The following is a 13,703-nucleotide window of genomic DNA, read 5'->3' as shown; positions in this document are numbered from 1 at the left end:
CTATTCGATCGTTTATTCAACGATTCTGCAGGGCGCACCGTGCAGGGACGAACAATATTATATCTCTCTATTTTGTTTTTCAGGGCAACCTGCCACGCCGGCTATACCCTGGGACGCCGAGAGATTAGGATCTATAGGACGCTTCTTTTCGGAGGTATTTTAGGGTTGACAAATAAATATGTGGATTTATTATGTTATAAATTTCTATTTTTTCCTTTTATTTATTTTATCCTTCCTCGTTCTTCTACATTAGTTTGTAAGGTAATTTTAGCGAAATCAAATTATGTATGATATATGTCATCGACAGTATCTAAGAATTCTTCGCTGTTCAGATAATCCAGAAAATGATTAACCGCTTGGTCCACCAAGCCTTCTTCTGCTGGGGAGATATCCACGGGGTCAAACCCGAATTCTCCGGGTCTAACCGGGGAATAATCTGGGGTTGAATAATCTGAAAATGAGGCCGGGCTATCGGGGCGACGGGGAGACGTTTGGACCTGCCTGTCCCGTCTTATTTCGGCGTTGGCCTCCCAAGCTCGGAGTAATCCCCGTGGTATTCCAGCAGTAAGGTCATCCGGGTCGAGGACAATCGTGTGTTACGTCCCCAGTTCCTCAGGACTGGTCTGGAAGTCTTACTTTCCCAGTTGGACGCAATTAATCTCTCAATTTGTTTTAGGGCAACCTGCTAGGCCGGCTATACCCTGGGACGCCGAGAGATTGAAGGTCTATTGTGCTTAGAGAGGATTCTAGGTGGAGAGTGAATAAACATTCATACTAAATTTTATAAGTTTATTTTGTTTTGTTCAAAGTATATATATATATATTTTTATTTTACAAATTTGAATATCCTTTTATTCCTCCCTCGGGTATCCGTACAATTCTGGTAGAAAGTGAGAGTATTCGATGTTTATGGTTGAGATGGGTCTTTCTGGGGAAGCTAGGGAAATCTCTAAGGGCTCAAAGGGGTCTGGGTCTTCATATGCCACGGGGGAATAGCTAGGAGGACTATATAGGCCGTTTTCCTCGGGATAGTAGTTGTATAGGGGTACGGTGTCAAGATGTTGGAATGTCCCCGAGATGGAAGCAGTCTCTGGACTCTGACTCCAATCCACTGAAGGTCCGGGGATGGATGCCTGGTCGAAGTTTAGCGAGATGGTTGAACAGTTGCTTCTATCTTCGGTAATTCTTTCTACTAGATTGGAGGGAGAATATTGATTATGTGGGACTGGGATAATTTCGTGGATTTCTTCCTCAATAGTGATTATGGGGATAGGTGACTGAGGTTCTAAGTCGATGATCTCGGGAACTGGTGCAATGATTTCATTCTCAAGAGTGATGATAGGGAAGAAGGTACGTCGCGTTTGCCTATTTCGTCTCACACGGCGTAGAATATTTCGACGGGTATTGAAGTTACCTTGTCTCACTCGGACCATCTGTCGTTTAATTAACCAATTATAAACCTGTCTATTTAGTATTTAAGACTTTGGTGATTTTGAAGTCACTTACTTTTGCGTAAAGTTAAATTTAAGAATACCCGATACCTGTTAATAAAAAAAAAGAAAAAAAGGAATTCCATATGAACGTTCAATTTATAATTGTTATCCCGAGTATAGTCAGATAGATGTCCCCAAAGTTGATAGAAGTATAGACCGGCAGAAATAGAAAGATTAGTATAAAAAATTTTATTGTTGGTAACGTTGACTCCCGAAAATTACCGACCGTCGGTAATGTAGATTTCTGTTTTACCGACCGATGGTAAGTTAGGTTTCTGTTTTACCGACCGATGGTAAGTTAGATTTCTGTTTTACCGACCGATGGATAACGTCACTTTCTGTTTTACCGACCGATGGTAAGTTATCGACCGATGGTAAGTTATCGACCGATGGTTAGTTTTGATTGATGACTATTGGAAAAATTACCAACTGATGGTAAATTAGGATTATCGAGAATTTATTTGTTTGAAATGTTAGTGTGTTATCTTGGTTTCAAATAAATTCTTATTTTATTTTGATCCTCTGAAAATCGAAAGGGGATTCGAGGAAAAATCAGGAGTTTGGATACGCTGACAAGGTATCCACCTATCATACGGCTGGCTTAGTATTAACCTCGTAAGGTTAGGTTATAATTGCAAGTAGTGATAATAATTCAAATTGTTATAAACTAAGCCAGTGTATTGTCTCTAAATCCTGGGATGTATCTCGTATTTTGAAGTTAAGGCTAAATTCAATCCAAGATCAAAAGGTCAACTTCTATCATTGGGATAAATCCCTCAAGATAATTGCCTATTAATCGAAAACTGTATTTTCGCCTACTCAAACGTCGATTGACAGGAGGCCGCTTATTTTTTCTATTGCCTCACCAGCTCTAGGTTGAGAAACAACCTCTATCATGGGAATAAATTCCTCAAGATAATTATTTTTCCACCGAGCCAGACTTGGGTTCGACCTGCCGCTGCAGTTTCGCACTCGCTCACTGTCTATCGCGTCGTCTTATCAAAGAGATAAGTCCCAGATAAATTTTCCAATTGGAAATGATATTTACTAAGTTGAATAATTGGATTAAGGGATACGGGTAATCAAAGGTAAGGTTCCCGAATTGTCGCGCACTGTTTCACTGAATTTAGTTGTTAGTAGAAATTAAAGGTTAGATTAATGACAAGTGGCCGGATATTTACCAGTGTCGGAAATGTCCTAGTGTGTGAAGGCTGCTTCCCTTCACTAGGCTGATGAGTGGATGCTGCTTCCTTCCGCTGGATACCGTCTACCTCAGTGACCGTTCGGGATGGAGGTTGCAGTCCAGGAGTTCGATTAAGAAACTCAATGTTCAATAGTCACTGAATTTATTAACTGAATACACGTACAAAATCTCGGAGATATAAGTATTAACTGTGAAGATCGTTGGGCAAAGTGCCAAGTTAACACTGTAAGTATCGTTGGGCCAAATGCCGGAGGTAGTTGAATGTCGAAGATCGTTGGGCCAAATGCCAAGTTATCACTGTAAATATCGTTGGGCCAAATGCGAGGAGGACCGCTCTGCACGGGTTTATATAGTCGTCAGTCCCAGTTTTGCACACGGTCCCAATAGTAGGAGATGCGCTTCTCCGTGGAGGGAGTCGAGCAGTGATTGGTTCCCTCCTCTGCTTCTGGCTGCGCGCGCCTCGAAAGATGCGTCCGCCTCGAGGGATGTGCCGCGTTGTCAACGGGTGATTGGTTTTCTCTGACGTGATTGTTGCGCAATGATTTGGGATTGGCTCCCGCTGACGTGACGGATGCGCGCGCCTCGGAAGATGCGCGCGCCTCGGCGTGGGCGGTGCGGTCGCTCATTGGTTCCCTTCTCCGGGCTGGTTGCGCGCGCCGCTGGCACGAGCGTGGGGAAGATGCGCGCGCTGCTGGGCGTTGCCGCAGGAATTGGGCGTAGTGTGGGCGTAGTCTAATTTGTAGATGGTGGGACTCTTCAGAATTGAAGTGGGGGTGACGGAGCGGTCAGTATAGAATCGGCTATACTGGTTGCATTGTATTTTGACACATAAGTTTTATAATAATTATTAGACCATCAGAATTTCTTTGCAGTTTACATGCATATATTTTCTAATGTAGTTTTTTAAGCTCTAGCTGTAGAAATGTCAACGGAGTTTCTAGCATGCTCCGTTCGAAAGTTCATTTTTGTCTCTATGTATTATTATGGAAAATGCCTTTAAATATTGTTAATAAATTCTGACATCATAATTATTATAATTACAATTATTTTAACATATAAGTATTTATGATTATGCGGTGGGATATAAGTATATAAAGACTATAAATTATTTCAGTAAATGGTGCAACAATTTTTATTCTTTGCTTTTATTTTTAATATTTATATCTATTAGGTTCTTGAATAAAAATTATTGCATGTACTTAATATTAATGTTTAACAATAAGTTAATTATTTTGTTATGTTGCGCAATGTTCTCTTGAACGGATTTTTTGTGGATTAATATATAAATGGAAGTTATTGCATACGCTTAATAATAATAAATTCTTTTGTTACTTAACAATAAGTTAATTATTTCATCATGTTGCGTAATGTTGTGCAATAGTATTCGAGCGGAATATTCCATAGTCTTAGTTTGGAATGTGATGATGACTCATAATATCGCATACGGAAAATTATATTTTAAAACTTCGTTTATAAAATTAGTAGTATTGGAGTTTTCATAATTATGTATACATGTGTCGGTCTGACTTTTTATGCTCCTTAAGGGAAAATTGTCATAAGATTTTTATTTATAGTATTTTTCGAGTTAATCTGGAATCAATGATTTTTGATATAATTTAGGCCCCGAAATAATTAGATATACGTGTAGTCGGTGCCGAGACGTGTTCAAAAATATATATATATGTATATAAAGTCTTTTGGTTTTTGATTTGTAAAATTTCTTGTGTATCAGGATTACATATTAATAAAGGAGGTATTCTCTTATATGTCGGTAAAGTTAGTATCATCGCTACACCAGAGATGGCGCTGCCCTCTGTCGGTAATGTGGGTACGGACAGTATTCACTGTCGGTAAGGTAGGAAATGACTTTATCCTCAGTCGGTAACGTCGGTAACTGCGTTATCATGGGTCGGTAATTTTTCTGTCGGTAACTTTTGCTCGGTTGGTAAGGTAGAAAACTTCCTTATCGACCGTCGGTAATTTTTCTGTCGGTAACTTTTGCTCTGTCGGTAAGGTAGAAAACTTCCTTATCGACCGCCGGTAATTTTTCTGTCGGTAACTTTTACTCTGTCGGTAAAGTAGGAATTTATTTTACCTTCCGTCGGTAACTTTTCTGTCGGTAACTTTTACTCTGTCGGTAAAGTAGGAATTTATTTTATCGACTGTCGGTAACTTTTGTGTGGGTGATTTTGCCTATTGTCGGTAAAGTAGGTAATTTTTATGCGGATGATACTATATGTGGGCAAATACTTAAAATTATTTCTATCATTCCTAAGTGAGGTTATGTTATGTATAGCTAGCTTCTTAACAAAGAAAGATTATTTTCGGAGATATTGACAATATTATATCGCGCGGCGGAATGATATTGATATACTATAAGTATTGGTGATATTACATTGCGCGGTGAGATTTTATAATAAGAAATATCGGTGATAATAGATGGCGTGATGGAATTTTAATTAACAATATTAATTTATATTAACAATAATATGTTACTCGGTGGGATTAAGATTTATATGTTCGTCGGTGGAATTACAGTTTAAATATTATAGAGGCAATTTTTGCGTGTTTAAATAAAAATAAAAATTTTGTTGCGGGACGTAACACGTGGAAGCTGTTGAGCTGACAGAGCAACTATCTGATGATTCCTGTTCTTCTTCCGGTTCTTCTCCAGCCGGTATCGCTTGGGGTTGTCTGCTGTTCTCGGGGTTTAGTTCGGAGGGCAAAGGGGCAAATGAAAGGTCGTGTGGGGTGTTTTCACGATCATTGACTGCCCGAATTATCTCGCTCGGAATTTCATCTCGGTCTATGTATAAATAGTAAGGAACAGTACGTCGGTCTCTCAACAGACGCTGTCGGAAATACTCGCGACGCCTTATACCCGCCCGATGGAAGGGGATCTCGCGACGGAGAACTGGATCGATGCGTAATGCGTTTACCATCTATTATTGAAATAATTTAAGTTTTAAAATTTGTTTTATCGAAAGGATAATTTGAAATTATTTCGCGGCATCTAATACTTACGATGGAAATTTTGAGGGGTCACCTGTCAAAAAAAGAATGTACCGCGTAAATCTAAAGTTTCGTAACCGGTTTAGAGAAAGAGACAGGACAGATTCTGAAAGCGCGACTCCTCATTTATTATAAGAGAAAATTATTAATTAGTTACTTCTCATTGCAGTGACGTGGTAAAGGAGGGTGTGCAGGGATATTTGAATATAAGATGGATACCGTGCCTGCTGGTTTAGTTTTATTAATATAAAATAATTCCTCTAATATATTATACTAAACCAGAGTTATCATACTATGTGTCAGTCGGTCCTTAAAGAGCGCGTCCCATGCTCTACGACGAGTTTCGATGTGCAAGACGTCACGTCACAGCGGCACAGAGTCCGTAAAGAAATTTCCCTGGAGAAAATTCTTCGCGGAAACGGCAGAGGGGTAGAGTAGACTACCCAATGCACATCGATTGACAAGTCGAAGGCGACGATTCACTCTTGTGGATAAAACCAAAGACAGACTGAGCGTTTAACGTTCAAAGGCGATCAACGTACTCGTGTTATCAGGAGGACGAGACGTTGGAAATGTATGAAGATAAGTTGTTGACTATTATGTGTAATAAAATTCTTCAAATTGTCATGCAATAATAATAATAATATTCGGTTGATGGTTGCAGATCACGAGAGATGAAAAGGAAATTATTGAATAATTAAAACGAGTACTTACCCAAAAGTACTGCTGTCAGGATATGCGATGAATCTCCGTGGAGGACGGTCTGCCTCGGCGATGTCCCTGTAGGAGAGTCGGAGGAACCGGTGACAAATGATTGGCAGAAGACCCAAGTGATGGTTCAAAGACACTTTATTTTCTTAAAGTATACTATAATATTCGACTGCTCTCTAGACTAAGTTCTTAGTCCGGAAAAATATCCTGCGACTAAGTTCTTTTTCGACTCGAAAATGTTCTATAATACGCTCGTGATCGCTTTAGTTGGTTTCTTCTCGAGAGCTCCTGGTCAAATGCGCGGAAGACTGAGCTGCGCTCCCTGAGGTACCCTCTGGTCCCTACTCCGTGCCGGCTATCCGCAGTGGTAGGAGAATGCGGCGCTCCCGGGCGTAGGCGGCTCGACCGCCGCTTGCCGCTATAGCTGTCCTTCTTCTTCGAGCGCGCTATGACGTGGTGGCCGCGCTCTTGCGTGGGGATAGTGGGGACGACGGAGCTGTCAGTATTGTCCATGCATCGAGCTCGTTAATTCATTTTACAAAGGTAAGGCTTTTACAATAGGTTTTTAGTCACCAGAATTTTAATAATTTGCATGCATATATTTTTTAATATAGAATCTCAACCTCTTTCAATAGAAGTGTGAATGATCGTTCTATCATGTTCCGTTTAGAATTGATTTTTAACTTTCTTTATATTAATTATATAGTTTTAGTTAACAATGTTATAAACAAATTCTGGTGTTATAAACCATTATAATTACAATTTGCTACATAATAATTATACGATATATGTATATATGTATGTGCATATGGGTGCATGGTCTAGATAGTTGTTAATAATAATTGTGTTACATTATAATATAAAAGTGTATTAATTATTCTTTTTATTATTCAGCTCTTGGAACAAAGGATGTGGCGAGCTTTTTTATCACCGGATGCAGGTGTTCGCCGTGCCAGGCAGTCGCGCCAGGCAGTCGCGCCAAGCCTTATCTTATCGCTGAGTGAGCTCATGTGCAGCTGCACCGGATGAAGCTCGGAGGGTCGCTTATCTTTTGGTGAGTGAATTTATAACGCTTTATTGGTGAGTGAATTTATAACGCTTTATAAATCGATTTAATAATTTCATTCGTTATAATTTATTCATATATTCCTTACTTGTTAATTGTATAGAATATATATATATATACTTATATATATTGTTTGTAAAAGTTAATAAATGTAATTGTTAAAAATTTTATCTTCATTATTTTATTAATTAAATATGTATTATACATATTGTTATTTCTCTTTTGAAGGCTTGAAAGTTTGCTAAAAAATTGCATTACTGTTGGATCTTTGTTAGTTAATGATATGGATTAATTTAACATATAATATATATATATATTCTTTTATAATTTATAATTTCGTAATAACTTATTACTCTTGCAATAAGAAAGCGCTCCTTATAATATTCATACATTATATATTCGCGAGTCCCTTTCGCATTAAGACTCGGCACGGACGTCGAAAACATTAGGGGAGATAACAAAGTAATAGGGGAGATAACGCGGTACGCTGGACTTAGCCTTGTGCTCTTATAAGGAGACTTATTATTCGTTTCAATAATAAAATTATGCATAATGAATTTTATAAGACCATACATTCATTATTATTATTAATATGTATATTTATTACCTTGTATTATTATTATTTAAACTTTATATTTCATGTGTGTTATATATGTGTAAATTTTTGTTATAACAAAATTTATTTAGTAGTTATATAGATTTATAATTCTGCACATAGTGAAGAGTTATGAGCTTTATTTTGCATTATTGGTTTTATTAAATCAGAATCTTTATTATTTATAGTTATTAATAATTTAAATAATTTAATATATTTGTCTTATATAGTTATTATATTTTTCAGATATTTTGTAAAGCGACATTCTATACAGAAGATATTCGAGGGTGCATATCATTTATAGCTTGGCTGTATTTTAATCGACAATATAGAACGTTTATTAGACTATTGTCGGAGCGGATTAAAATACTCACATATGATCATCTGGCCATGACTTATTAACTCTATGCACCTCTAATTGCGGATAAGTTTTGGATATTTTGAAATATTTTAATATTAGTTTGAATGTGCTTGACTTGATAACTTTCGGTCATTTATTAAATATATTTATATTAAATAATGTTGAGCTTTCACATAATGAAAATGGTTTATTATTTGGTTATCATTGCTTACTTATTATATTTTAATTGTATATAAAATTTTGCAATTAAATAATCAAAATGAAAAATATATGTATTATTTGGCAATAATGGGTGGATAAGAAATTAGATTTTATATAATTTATTATTATGTAGTGAAGTTTTATTTGAATAACTATATAGAATATACGTATATGAAAAGAGATTTTTATAATGTATTAATTATTATGTTCTTATGCTTAGAGTTTAAACGTGTTATTATTTGAATTTTTCTTATTTGTCTAGGTTGCATATATAATATATATATATGTTGGAAGGGTTATGGACCAATGGATTATTCACGGACAACAGACAGGCTTAAACCATATAAGAATATGCAGCATTGAAAGGATTTTGAGGAATCTGTGCGAATTATTTCGGAAGTTTATTTGGTAAGTTTATTATTTTGATAAGTTAATTAATGAATTAAAGGTTTTATTTAATTATATCATATATTTATAAAATATATATTATATATATATATATATATATATAATATATGTATTCATGTATAATATTATGTACCTTTAGTATTTTAATGCATTATCTTTTAAATTTTTATTAATAACTATATATGTATTTATACTAATAATGAGGGTGACAAGTCTGTCCAAGCTTGTTTCGCGGTTTAATTCTTATTAATTTTTACATATGGTATTACGTATAGCGCTGTCTCTCTCACTCGCGCGAGTCACCCGATAGTGCGGTCTCTCTCACTTTCACGTACTACTACCTATTGAGGTCTCGTGTATAAATTTCGATAGATGTAGTCTGTTGATTATATATTTGAGGAGGCATATTTGTGATTTGTTATTGAAATATATTTCTAAGGAATTTTATTAATAAATATATTTTTATTTTTCCGTATAGCGTTTTCGTTAGGTGATGAAAATATTGGGACACCCGGTGGACAACCAAGTGGAGGCTATGTTTATAGGGTGACTTATTATTCTGCATGCAGCAAAGAATTACGTATAAAATTTTATTCATAATAATTTCTTGACATTTCTTTATTATTTAGTTATTGTTTAGTAGTTATTATTTAATTTAATATATTTATTGTTGAAATTTAATATATTAATATTTGATTTATTATACTTCTTTTACTATTTGATTTCTTTTACTCCTATATAATTATATACATTTATAAAATATTAAACCTTTTTAATATAGTAATTTTGATCAATCAAAATTTTTATAGATTTTTGTATAGATTGATTTTTTAGTATATTTTTGTTAAGTTAATTTTTCATACGGCCAAATATTATTTGATTATTATTTTCAGTTGCTGGGACTTGGAATTCTTGCTACTTATTTATAAGAAGTTGTCTTACATTATTAGGAAGAGGATAAATATTATATATATATAGGATCATAAAAAGTGTGTAAGTATGTATTATATTTTGAATGGTTTATTTAATAATTTCTATAGTAGATTTTCTTATACATTTATTATATTTTTCAGGTATCAAGACTCTGAGGAAAATTAGTTCCTGATAGTGAACATATATATATATTTACGGGAACTCAACGAGGACCGAAAATTAAAATAATCTAGGATTTTTAAAGGAAATTCTTGCTTGATTAATTATATTTTATTCATTAATTATATTTTATATATATATTTTATTAATTATATTTTATTAAGAAATGTTTAGATCATTAATTTCTAAAAGAAGCTCGTTACTTTATAAAAGATTATTATTTAGTTATTGGCCATTTACATTTTGTAATTAAATAGTCAAAGTTAAATGTTATTCAGTAATAATTAGAATTTTATACAGACATATTTGGCCAATGGTATTAATGTACAGTAAAGATTTATTATAACATTTAGAAAAATATTTATTCAAGGAAAATTTATTAATTTTGTTTCTCATGAATATAAAAAATATATATATATTGTTAATTATTTTATTACTAATTATTATTACTGATTTTTAGAGCGTATTGTTTTAGTAACAATTATTATTCATGGGCATTAATTTTTTGTTTCACTTGGTACATTTATTTATTGTTTCATATTCTTATATGTACGTAGAATGTTAACTTTATAACTTTCCTTTTGTTATTGATGATTCTTTATAAATTTTCGTATTAATATTTTATGTGGCTCACTTTCGGAGCATTTGTTAGCATTTTTACTGTAGGTTATTTATCCCAAAATATTAATTAATTATATGATTTTCAGGTTTCAAAATTTATAATCGCTGCATCTCTTTTATGACAACTGAACATACTATTTATTATACGCATGGGCTCAAAATCATTTATTAATAGAATTTAGGTGAGTATCGTTTGATAAAATATTTTGATTTATGCCTTTTCTTTTGTAATAAGCGCGTATACACGCATAGGGATATCCTTTTTTGGTTATATGTGATAACTGAATAATATGAATATTGAGTGAATATCTATATATATTGGTTACATATAGTATAAAGTGGATTTATAGTGATTATATATAATTACAAGTAAAGATTATATAAGATACGAAATTCTTTATACTATTCTTCGAAACAAATTATATTTTATTCGTTAAGAATTATTTAAATCATTTTCTTTTTAAAAGAAGCTTGTTATTTTACAAAGGATTATTATTTAGTCATTACTGGTCATCTGTTTTTACATTTTAATTTTATAATTAAATAATCAAAGTAAATATATTTATTATTTGATAATAATTAAACTTTTATATATATATATATGTGTTTTTCATTGTTTATTGATTTATGTCTTTATTTGTCTAAATACTAATTAATTATATTATTTTCAGGTTTCGGGATTTATGGCTATAGAAATTTTCCCATGCCAATTTTACCAGAAGAATGTAAAGGAACGCACAAGAGGCTATAAGACCAGTTACCGACGGATTTGTTCGTATACCAATTTATACGAAGTCTTGTTGCAAATGATTTGCTAAGAGTTTTTCTTGATAATAAAATTTCGAATAAATTTCTTTTCTTAGTAAGGTTAGTTATTAAGATTAATATCATTATATACGACCAGTACCAGTACTGCTAATTCATTGTAATATCTTTCTGGCTATATACCACATTAATCAATGTATTGTATTAATATGAGATTATGGCGAATATATATATAAATATATATATATATATATATATATAGTATTTTGCTATTGATTTATGAAATTTCATAAGCGATTTTAAGGTGATTGTGTAGGGCTTTTGCAGCTTTATTAAAATTGCATAAATAATAATTATATATATATCGAAATTCTTTTACGATTATTATAAATGACTGTTTCAAAGAGCCTATTACTTTTTCTTGATTGATCGATGTGTATAAGTCCAGCTTTCGGTTAGTACTGGTGGTTACTAGTATTTTGACTACATGAGAACTGATTATTATTAAATTGATGTATATATATATATTGATTATATATAATATTATGGCGCAAATATATAGTGATATATAGTATCGCGCAAAGATTATATAGGATGAGAGAATAGGTAGGGATTATATTTTTATAAATAAGATTTTAAATTTTTTCGTTGCGGGACGTAACATCTTCTTCCAGATAATTTAGGAAGCACGGCCTGCAATCAATTATGGGAGTTATGAGAGACACTTTACGATTGCATAGACAGCATTTAGAAGGACTAATATGAGGAAAATTTTCTGATATGCTGTGATAATTTATGTGGACTAATTCATGATCCGCATGTATTTTACATATAGAGCAATAATAAAGGCCATTTTCCAGAGAGTAATATCCATCGAATTCTTCGTGCACAGTACAGTTCAGGGTGTCGGAAGATGTATCCGATAGCATATTAACTCTTCAATTCTTCAAGGTTGGGAGGTTGGGGGATTCTCTTCATTTATTGAGAGAAAGGTTGGGTGAGTCTCTCGGAATATTTGAGCGATATTCCTAGTACAGGTGGAGCAGGTGTGTAGGGGTCGTATTATGGTGATGGGTCGTTGACAGTACGAACAGATCGTTCTATAAGGGTGTGGAGCGATAGAAATAATATGGGAGTCTATTGGAAAGAAAAACCTTTGGTTACAGGGAGTATGTAGCATACAATAACATGCACAGCAATAATGGTTGTGATTATTTAGATTGAGATAACCATGCAGTTTGATGCATACAGCATTAAGAGAAAGCTGGGACATTATGAAGCATTGTTCAGTGTAAGCAAATAGGATATGGACATAAGTTCAACAATACCTCGAGTGCAGATGAGACACTGATCTAAAGGTCTTTGTGTGACAAGTGTTCGGAAGCAATGTGCACAATGAGGATCGATATGGCGTGGTCCCGGAGAGAGAAAGTGTAGAGATATTAGAGGCAATCGTACTCTAATAGACAACACGTAGTGATAGCAAAGTTCACATATATAGACGTTCAAGGGATCATACCGATATCCTCTGAATTCTACACAGCAGGCTGTGCCGGTAAATGGCATCCCCTTATAACGTAGGAGTCCTGTCGTATACGTTTAAGACTAAGGGGTAACTATAACTATTGATAGAAGTTGAGGTGTTGTGTAGAAGTTCTAAGAATTCGTGCGCTGTTAGTGTACAGGAGATGCACTTGTCAAGAGAATTGGTCTCGATGACCGTTGTGCCACAAGCTGAACAGTGGTCATTACGCACGATGTGACTATTCACAAAGAAGTGTCTCCGCAAGGGCCGGTATTGTTGCTTAATAATATTGGTACGGAGTCTATCGTAACACTCCTTACACAAGTTCGTTTCGTCTAAGAGACAAAGAGCTCCTGTTATATGGACACAATGGCCGAAGAAGAAGGATTCCTCTATTCGATTTGAAATGGTTGCGTCCAATCTCGGCTGTGTGGGCCTTCTGTGCCAAAGCATCTGTAACAAAGGACTCTGATTATTACCTCATCCCGGCTGGGGATGTGCTAGTTTGATCTTGTTGGTGTGTACTATTCGGGTTTGGTTTCCTGTTCTAATTTTAACATTACTTGGGGGTAAAAGTTCGATTATTTCGTGAGGACCGGTATACTGGTCAGCAAGTTTTCCTTTTCGTGGCTCTTTTAATAAAAAGACA

The 13,703-nt window shown here is 34.3% G+C and overlaps 1 protein-coding gene across 1 annotated transcript in view; it reads right to left on the bottom strand.

The window, feature by feature from the left end:
• LOC145973717 (uncharacterized) overlaps positions 1 to 13,703 on the bottom strand; it is a 59,728-nt gene that overhangs the window by 13,274 nt on the left and 32,751 nt on the right. The gene's annotated exons all lie outside the window — the stretch shown is intronic.

This window comes from Camponotus vicinus, unplaced genomic scaffold (assembly GCF_025532165.1).
Source record: "Camponotus vicinus isolate PSW18456_S1 unplaced genomic scaffold, iyCamVici1.0 SCAF_6, whole genome shotgun sequence".
NCBI lineage: Eukaryota > Metazoa > Arthropoda > Insecta > Hymenoptera > Formicidae > Camponotus > Camponotus vicinus.
Note: the sequence above shows the minus strand (reverse complement) of the source record. Positions and strands in the feature narration are given on the sequence as shown.